At 38.2% G+C, this 8,950-nt stretch overlaps 1 long non-coding RNA gene across 1 annotated transcript; it reads right to left on the bottom strand.

The window, feature by feature from the left end:
* Nucleotides 1-448: 448 nt before the first annotated feature.
* Nucleotides 449-8,534, bottom strand: LOC128280930 (uncharacterized). Its single transcript, XR_008271147.1, has 3 exons — nucleotides 8,389-8,534; nucleotides 2,623-6,553; nucleotides 449-771 (listed from the first exon to the last, which is right to left on the bottom strand). It is a non-coding gene; the product is annotated as an uncharacterized LOC128280930 (long non-coding RNA).
* Between the last annotated feature and the right edge of the window lie 416 nt (nucleotides 8,535-8,950).

Genomic DNA, 8,950 nt, shown 5'->3' with positions numbered 1-8,950 from the left:
CGGAGATTCGGAATGCCACCTTCTAAAGATCTAAATTTTGAAAATCGCGATTTTCGCAATCTTTATAAAATTTTTGTTTTCGAAGATCTAAATTTTGTAAACCCATTCCACAGCCGAGTTGTTGCAACCTAGGCTCTGATACCACTAAATGTAGCACCCCAAACCCGGCCCAGAAGTTATGGTCGGATCCGGCATACCACATCAAAAACGTAAAAAAAATATTTCCATTCTAAGTCCAGAAAATCGTACTTGATGTTCAAAAGGTTAATTCATTAAGGGTTAAAGTGAATGGAAGCTATGCACCAAGTAGGAAACCAGAAAAGAGGTGGTGAGTCCATCGGACTGCTTAAGTACCAAGCTCCTTTCGGATCCAATCCTAGACATGCATACCGCCATTGCTACACCTTAACGTGATGGATATTTCTAGGAAACCGATTCGATTAAGTCATTTTTAGGAAAAGTGATTAATTTTGGAAAATACTTTCATTGCGGAAGCTTTGCTTGTTGTCGTGTTATTTTGAAATCAACTGTTGTTTTTGAAAACGCGCCCTAAAGCTATCCAGTTTCAACAGTTAAAATAAGTAATACCTATCTTACTAATACATATTAAAACCATCAAAAATAAATAAGCGGCCTTATTAAATTTAAAAGCCCAAAACCTCAAACGTAATTAAAAGGATGTCCAGTTCACCAGAAGAAAATCAAACTTTCAGAACGGGTGGTCACTCCGAATTCCCTCACAGCTCCAAGCCCACTATGGTTGGGGATTTCCTGCGTGGATGAAAATAAAAGGGGTGAGTTTGGGGAAACTCAGTGTGTAAGGAAAACCCATTCAAAGCCCAAGTCAGCTCAAGCCTATTGGGCCTAAGCCTATTCAGGTAATAGTGGTACTGGGCCAGAGCCCTTTTCAGATTACAATAAACTGGGCCTTAGCCCCTTATTCAGATAACAGTATGGCCCATAGGCCCATTTCAAAATTACATGCAACATCAATAAACATATGCAAGCCCATTTGGGAGACTACTTAACCCACCAACCACTACACTCCACCGTACCACCATACACTCCATGTGGGAATAGCTCAACCCACCCAAATTTAACACTCCACAGCTTCTTGACATTGTTTGCTCGCTTATCAAGAATTGAGGCAAAGCCTCCAGTACGTGGACAAGCCACTTTCAGTACTTCCTCCGTCAATATCCCAATCCCATGCATCAGATAATAACAACATGGCATGCAGTAAATAACAACAGTCAAACATGCATTTAAGTCAATTTAACCCTAGAGGTATTTCGGTAATTTATCTCCTAGGGGTAAAACTATAAATTTTCCACTTTTAAAGGTATTTCAGTAATTTATCTATTTTAGGATTTTTCATGCATATTCCTACCTTTCACGTACTAACAGAATCACTACCGAGGGTTCTTACCGAATTGGGCCCGTTGGCCCATCATTCCAATTTTGGCCCATTAAGCCCAAAAATATCGAGGGCACAGAAATCGTGCACTTTGCAGTCCAAACATTGCAGCTTACCAAAAACATTAATCGATTTACCTCACGAGCATCCGCACACTCGCAAATCTACAAAATACGGTTTTCGCATTTCGGATTTTCGACTTTTGCCGATCTAGACTAAGAAAGAGGGTGTTAGTTACACACATGCTTGCGACGATATCTTGATTTGAGATCCACACACGAACCGCCTACAATTGGATTACTAACACGTTAATCTAACTATTCAAATACAAACTACGTATTAACCCCTTACAATATTTGGCCAACCACACCTACATATCATAATAAGCTTATAAGAAATTAATAAGCAACTCATTAACAAATTTTTGTCAATGTTTACCATATAATCATAATTTCACTGCAAGCTGTCTTCCTGAGCAACAGTCACTAAATCATTTATAACTGGAGCTACGAAACTCTAAATAAAGTGCCGTTAATTTTCCCTGAAAATAGACTCATATATCTTCTATCCATAAAATTTTCAGAATTTTTGGTTTAGCCAATCAATACCAGATTTTTCTCAAAGTTTCCCATGTTTCACTATTTGACTAATCTGACCACTCTTCATTACGAATCAAATTTCTCATTGTACAGAATTCAAAATATGTTCTTGTTTATTTCATTAGAAACTAGACTCAATAAGCTTTAATTACATAATTTATTCAGCTTCTAATTCATCTCCCACAATTTATGGTGATTTTCCAAATTCACGTTACTGCTGCTGTCCCAAGCAGATTTATTACCAAATCACTCTTTCATACACCTATCTTGCATGCATGTTATTTAAACATGTATATCACCAATCAATCATCACATATCTATGATTTTTACTTAAGCATAATCTCCATTTCATCATTTTAAAGCACAACATGTTAGCCGATTTTTCCCTTTAGCATCTAAGGCACATGCATGCTCATTTGTTTGGCTCAACTTCACATATCTTCCATTTTTCATCAAAAGAACATGAAACAACAACCATTTCCTTCATTTTAATTCATGACCAAATGCTCACAACACAACTAAAAATCAAAATATACTTCAAGAGTTAAGGTAGAATCAAGAAGAACTCATGAACCTCAAAATAGAAGCAAGGTACCAAGAACTTACCTTCAATTTTCCTCCTCCTAATGACCGAATACTCAAGAGCTTTCTCCTCTCCTTTCTCTTCTCTAACTTTCAGCTATGATGAACAAAGATGGACAAAACTTTGTTCTTTTTACCCCTTTTTCTTTTAATAAAACTTCATATTTCATCCATTTAATTCTTTAATACAAAAGACATGAAATTCTTATCATGAAACATTTACCTAACCCATTATCATGGAACATTTACCTAACCTATTATCATGGAACATTTACCTAAACTATTATCAATTTGTATCAATTTGTCTCATAAATTATGGATATCAAGTGTACATTTTGTCTACAACAACATGATGGCTGGCCACTTCATGTAAAATGGGAGGTTTGTCATGCAAATCCTCCTATTTTGCACTCCTATTTATTTGGTCACTTCAATTTAACCTATAGCATTTTCAAACATTTTCACATAGGTCCTATTTCATAATTTCACCCCCTTTTTGTTATGGAACAAAAATTAACTAAAATTGTCGGGTTCTATCTTAAGTTTGGGCTTTCTAGAGCCCACTAACATAATTAAACCTATGCCAACATTCACAGGATTCCCGAAAATTGGGGCGTTACAACTCTACCCTCCTTAAAGAAATTTCGTCCTCGAAATTTACCTAATCCAAACAGATGAGGGTATTGCTGTTGCATCGTCTCTTCTGGCTCCCAAACTCAAAAGTTCCCCCTTCCTTAACTTGTTGAAAACGAGCGACCAAAGACTCATCGTTCAACTGTTTTTCCTTAATCTGATCCACCCAGGTTGGCCTCACTTGCAACTCAGCCAACAGACTTCCATCATCATACAAACTCAGACGAGCAAACATTACTCTCAGATCAGATACAGCTCTACGACTTAGAGCATCGGCTACCATATTAGCCTTGCTTGGGTGATACTCGATTGTACAGTCATAATCCTTAAGCAACTCAATTCATCTCCTTTGCCTAAGGTTCAGCTCCTTCTAAGTCAACAAATACTTAAGACTCTTATGGTCAGTGTATACAATACACCTTTCTCCGTACAAGTAATGTCTCCAAATCTTAAGTGCAAATATCACTGTTGCCAACTCTAAATCATGAGTCAAATAGTTTCCCTTATGAGGCTTAAGCTATCGTGATGCATATGCAACCACCTTACCCTCTTGCATTAACACGCAGTCCAAACCCACGTGTGATGCGTCACTGTACACAGTAAAATCATTCCCAGACTCCGTCTGAATTAACACAAGTGCTTCAGTCAGAACTTTCTTCAACTTCTCAAAAGCTTCCTGCTATTTCTTAGTCCATACAAACGGTACTCCTTTCCTTATGTGTTTTGTCAGAGGTGCTGCCATCACAGAAAAACCTTCCACAAACCTTCTGTAGTATCATGCCAGTCCTAGAAAACTCCATATTTCTGACACTGACCTAGGCGGCTTCCACTCCAAAATCGCTTCAATTTTCCGAGGGTCCACCTTAATCCCCTCAGCAGAGACCACATGTCCTAAGAAGGTTACCTCCCTCAACCAAAATTCACACTTGCTGAACTTCGCAAAGAGTTCATTCTCCCTTAATACTTACAGCACTATACGGAGATGCTCATCATGTTTCGTTTCAATTTTAGAATATACCAGGATATCGTCAATAAAGACGACTACGAACTGATCCAAAATGGTTGGAACACACGATTCATCAGATCTATAAACGCTGCAAGAGCGTTCGTTAGTCCAAATGGCATAACCAGAAACTCGTAATGACCATACCGAGTCTTGAATGTCGTCTTTTGGATATCTGCCTCCTTGACCCTTAACTGATGATATCCAGATCGAAGGTCGATCTTGGAAAATACAGAAGCTCCTCTAAGCTAGTCGAATAGATCGTCAATCTTTGGCGGTGGATACTTATTCTTAATCGCCGCTTTGTTCAATGGGCGATAATCAATGCACATCCGCATCGTACCATCCTTCTTTTTCACGAATAGCACCGGTGCTCCCCATGGAGACACGCTTGGCCAAATAAAGCCCCTATCCAACAACTCTTGAATTTGAGCATTTAACTCTACTAATTCCTTCTTGCCATCCTATACGGTGCGATAGACACAGCGCCATTCCGCAACAAGTCTATTCCAAACTCAACTTCTCGATTCGGAGGCAATCTCGAAGCTCCTCTAGAAAAACATCTTGGAACTCCTTTACGGTCCTAACCTTATCCACTGTCAGTCCCTCCTCTTCCGACTGACTTACAAATAACAATTAGGCCTCACAACTTTTTCGAATCCACTTTTCGGCTCCTAATGCCGACACCATATTGGACAAATAATCCCTTCGCTCACCTATTACCATAACCTCCTCATCCTTTGTGGTCCTTAACACCATTCGCTTAACAAAGACAATCCGAGTCACTTTATGCTTAACAAGCCAGTCCATTCCCAAAATGAGATCAAACTCTCCGAATGGTAACTCCATCAGATCTCCAGGGAAAATCTTACCTTGGGTTTCTAAGGGTACATTCCTATACAGTTTGTCTACCCTAACCGAGTGACCTAAGGGATTTAGTACAGATACCCCACTCACAATCTCCTCAGAGCAGTCCAAGTCGTCCATAATCCGTTCTGTGGCCTCCAATCAATATTCCGCCACATTCGGGGCTATACCAGACACTCCCTTAAAGATCTCCGTTCCGTTAGTCCCGAAGTCATTTAGAAATAGATCCCTGAATTTCGTTGCCCGAACTTGCTCAGGCAACCCTTTCCAGAACACGAAGCATTGCTCGTGACGGGCATCATTCCCTGCCTCATGGTCATGAGACTTCTACCGCTATTGTCGGTGGTACTTGGTGCATCCACCGCCGACATATGTCTCAAGACGAAGATCTCGCCGAGCACTTCCTCGGCCCATCCACGGCCTCTTGTACTCATATCGTATTATCTTGATTACGAATTTTTATGCATCAATTAATATTCCGGTGTTTATTACGGATGTTTTATGAATCGATAAGAGTTAGAGTTTGTTTTCGCAGAATCAAGTCTAGCTACGCTTTCGATCTTTATCGATTTTCCTATGGTTTCAGATCATCCTATCTAGAGTATCCTAGCGAGGATTTCAATGATGCAGATAAGTCGGAAAAATATTCGTAAGAGTTCGGACTAATACTTACGTGCTTGAGCCGAGATTCGAATGCCACCTTCTAAAGATCTAAATTTTGAAAATCGCATTTTTCGCAATCTTTATAAAATTTTTGTTTTCGAAGATCTAAATTTTGTAAACCCATTCCACAGCCGAGTTGTTGCAACCTAGGCTCTGATACCACTAAATGTAGCACCCCAAACCCGGCCCAGAAGTTATGGTCGGATCCGGCATACCACATCAAAAACGTAAAAAAAATATTTCCATTCTAAGTCCAGAAAATCGTACTTGATGTTCAAAAGGTTAATTCATTAAGGGTTAAAGTGAATGGAAGCTATGCACCAAGTAGGAAACCAGAAAAGAGGTGGTGAGTCCATCGGACTGCTTAAGTACCAAGCTCCCTTCGGATCCAATCCTAGACATGCATACCGCCATTGCTACACCTTAACGTGATGGATATTTCTAGGAAACCGATTCGATTAAGTCATTTTTAGGAAAAGTGATTAATTTTGGAAAATACTTTCATTGCGGAAGCTTTGCTTGTTGTCGTGTTATTTTGAAATCAACTGTTGTTTTTGAAAACGCGCCCTAAAGCTATCCAGTTTCAACAGTTAAAATAAGTAATACCTATCTTACTAATACATATTAAAACCATCAAAAATAAATAAGTGGCCTTATTAAATTTAAAAGCCCAAAACCTCAAACGTAATTAAAAGGATGTCCAGTTCACCAGAAGAAAATCAAACTTTCAGAACGGGTGGTCACTCCGAATTCCCTCACAGCTCCAAGCCCACTATGGTTGGGGATTTCCTGCGTGGATGAAAATAAAAGGGGTGAGTTTGGGGAAACTCAATGTGTAAGGAAAACCCATTCAAAGCCCAAGTCAGCTCAAGCCTATTGGGCCTAAGCCTATTCAGGTAATAGTGGTATCGGGCGAGCCCTTTTCAGATTACAATAAACCGGGCCTTAGCCCTTATTCAGATAACAAGATGGCCCATAGGCCCATTTCAAAATTACATGCAACATCAATAAACATATGCAAGCCCATTTGGGAGACTACTTAACCCACCAACCACTACACTCCACCGTACCAGCCATACACTCCATGTGGGAATAGCTCAACCCACCCAAATTTAACACTCCACAGATTCTTGATTGTTCGCTCATTATCGATAAATTGAGGCAAAGCCTCCAAGACGTGGACAAGCCACTTTCAGTACTTCCTCCGTCAATATCCCAATCCCATGCATCGATAATAACAACATGGCATGCAAGAAATAACAACAAATAAACATGCATTTAAGTCAATTTAACCTAGAGGTATTTCGTAATTTATCTCCTAGGGGTAAAACTATAAATTTTCCACTTTTAAAGGTATTTCAGTAATTTATCTATTTTAGGATTTTTCATGCATATTCCTACCTTTCACGTACTAATGAATCACTACCGAGGGTTCTTACCGAATTGGGCCGTTGGCCCATCATTCCAATTTTGGCCCATTAAGCCCAAAAATATCGAGGCACGTAAATCGTGCACTTTGCAGTCCAAACATTGCAGCTTACCAAAACATTAATCGATTTACCTCACGAGCATTCGACACTCGCAAATCTACAAAATACCGGTTTTCGGCATTTCGGATTTTCGACTTTTGCCGATCTAGACTAAGAAAGAGGTGTTAGTTACACACATGCTTGCGACGATATCTTGATTTAGATCCACACACGAACCGCCTACAATTGGATTACTAACACGTTAATCTAACTATTCAAATACAAACTACGATTAACCCCTTACAATATTTGGCCAACCACACCTACATATCATAATAAGCTTATAAGAAATTAATAAGCAACTCATTAACAAATTTTTGTCAATGTTTACCATATAATCATAATTTCACTGCAAGCTGTCTTCCTGAGCAACAGTCACTAAATCATTTATAACTGGAGCTACGAAACTCTAAATAAAGTGCCGTTAATTTTCCTGAAAATAGACTCATATATCTTCTATCCATAAAATTTTCAGAATTTTGGTTTAGCCAATCAATACCAGATTTTTCTCAAAGTTTCCCATGTTTCACTATTTGACTAATCTGACCACTCTTCATTACGAATCAAATTTCTCATTGTACAGAATTCAAAATATGTTCTTGTTTATTTCATTAGAAACTAGACTCAATAAGCTTTAATTACATAATTTATTCAGCTTCTAATTCATCTCCCACAATTTATGGTGATTTTCCAAATTCACGTTACTGCTGCTGTCCCAAGCAGATTTATTACCAAATCACTCTTTCATACACCTATCTTGCATGCATGTTATTTAAACATGTATATCACCAATCAATCATCACATATCTATGATTTTTACTTAAGCATAATCTCCATTTCATCATTTTAAAGCACAACATGTTAGCCGATTTTTCCTTTAGCATCTAAGGCACATGCATGCTCATTTGTTTGGCTCAACTTCACATATCTTCCATTTTTCATCAAAAGAACATGAAACAACAACCATTTCCTTCATTTTAATTCATGACCAAATGCTCACAACACAACTAAAAATCAAAATATACTTCAAGAGTTAAGGTAGAATCAAGAAGAACTCATGAACCTCAAAATAGAAGCAAGGTACCAAGAACTTACCTTCAATTTTCCTCCTCCTAATGACCGAATACTCAAGAGCTTTCTCCTCTCCTTTCTCTTCTCTAACTTTCAGCTATGATGAACAAAGATGGACAAAACTTTGTTCTTTTTACCCCTTTTTCTTTTAATAAAACTTCATATTTCATCCATTTAATTCTTTAATACAAAAGACATGAAATTCTTATCATGAAACATTTACCTAACCCATTATCATGGAACATTTACCTAACCTATTATCATGGAACATTTACCTAAACTATTATCAATTTGTATCAATTTGTCTCATAAATTATGGATATCAAGTGTACATTTTGTCTACAACAACATGATGGCTGGCCACTTCATGTAAATGGGAGGTTTGTCATGCAAATCCTCCTATTTTGCACTCCTATTTATTTGGTCACTTCAATTTAACCTATAGCATTTTCAAACATTTTCACATAGGTCCTATTTCATAATTTCACCCCCTTTTTGTTATGGAACAAAAATTAACTAAAATTGTCGGGTTCTATCTTAAGTTTGGGCTTTCTAGAGCCCACTAACATAATTAAACCTATGCCAA

The sequence above is a fragment of the Gossypium arboreum genome, chromosome 9 (assembly GCF_025698485.1).
Source record: "Gossypium arboreum isolate Shixiya-1 chromosome 9, ASM2569848v2, whole genome shotgun sequence".
In the NCBI taxonomy this organism is placed as follows: Eukaryota; Viridiplantae; Streptophyta; class Magnoliopsida; order Malvales; family Malvaceae; genus Gossypium; species Gossypium arboreum.
Note: the sequence above shows the minus strand (reverse complement) of the source record. Positions and strands in the feature narration are given on the sequence as shown.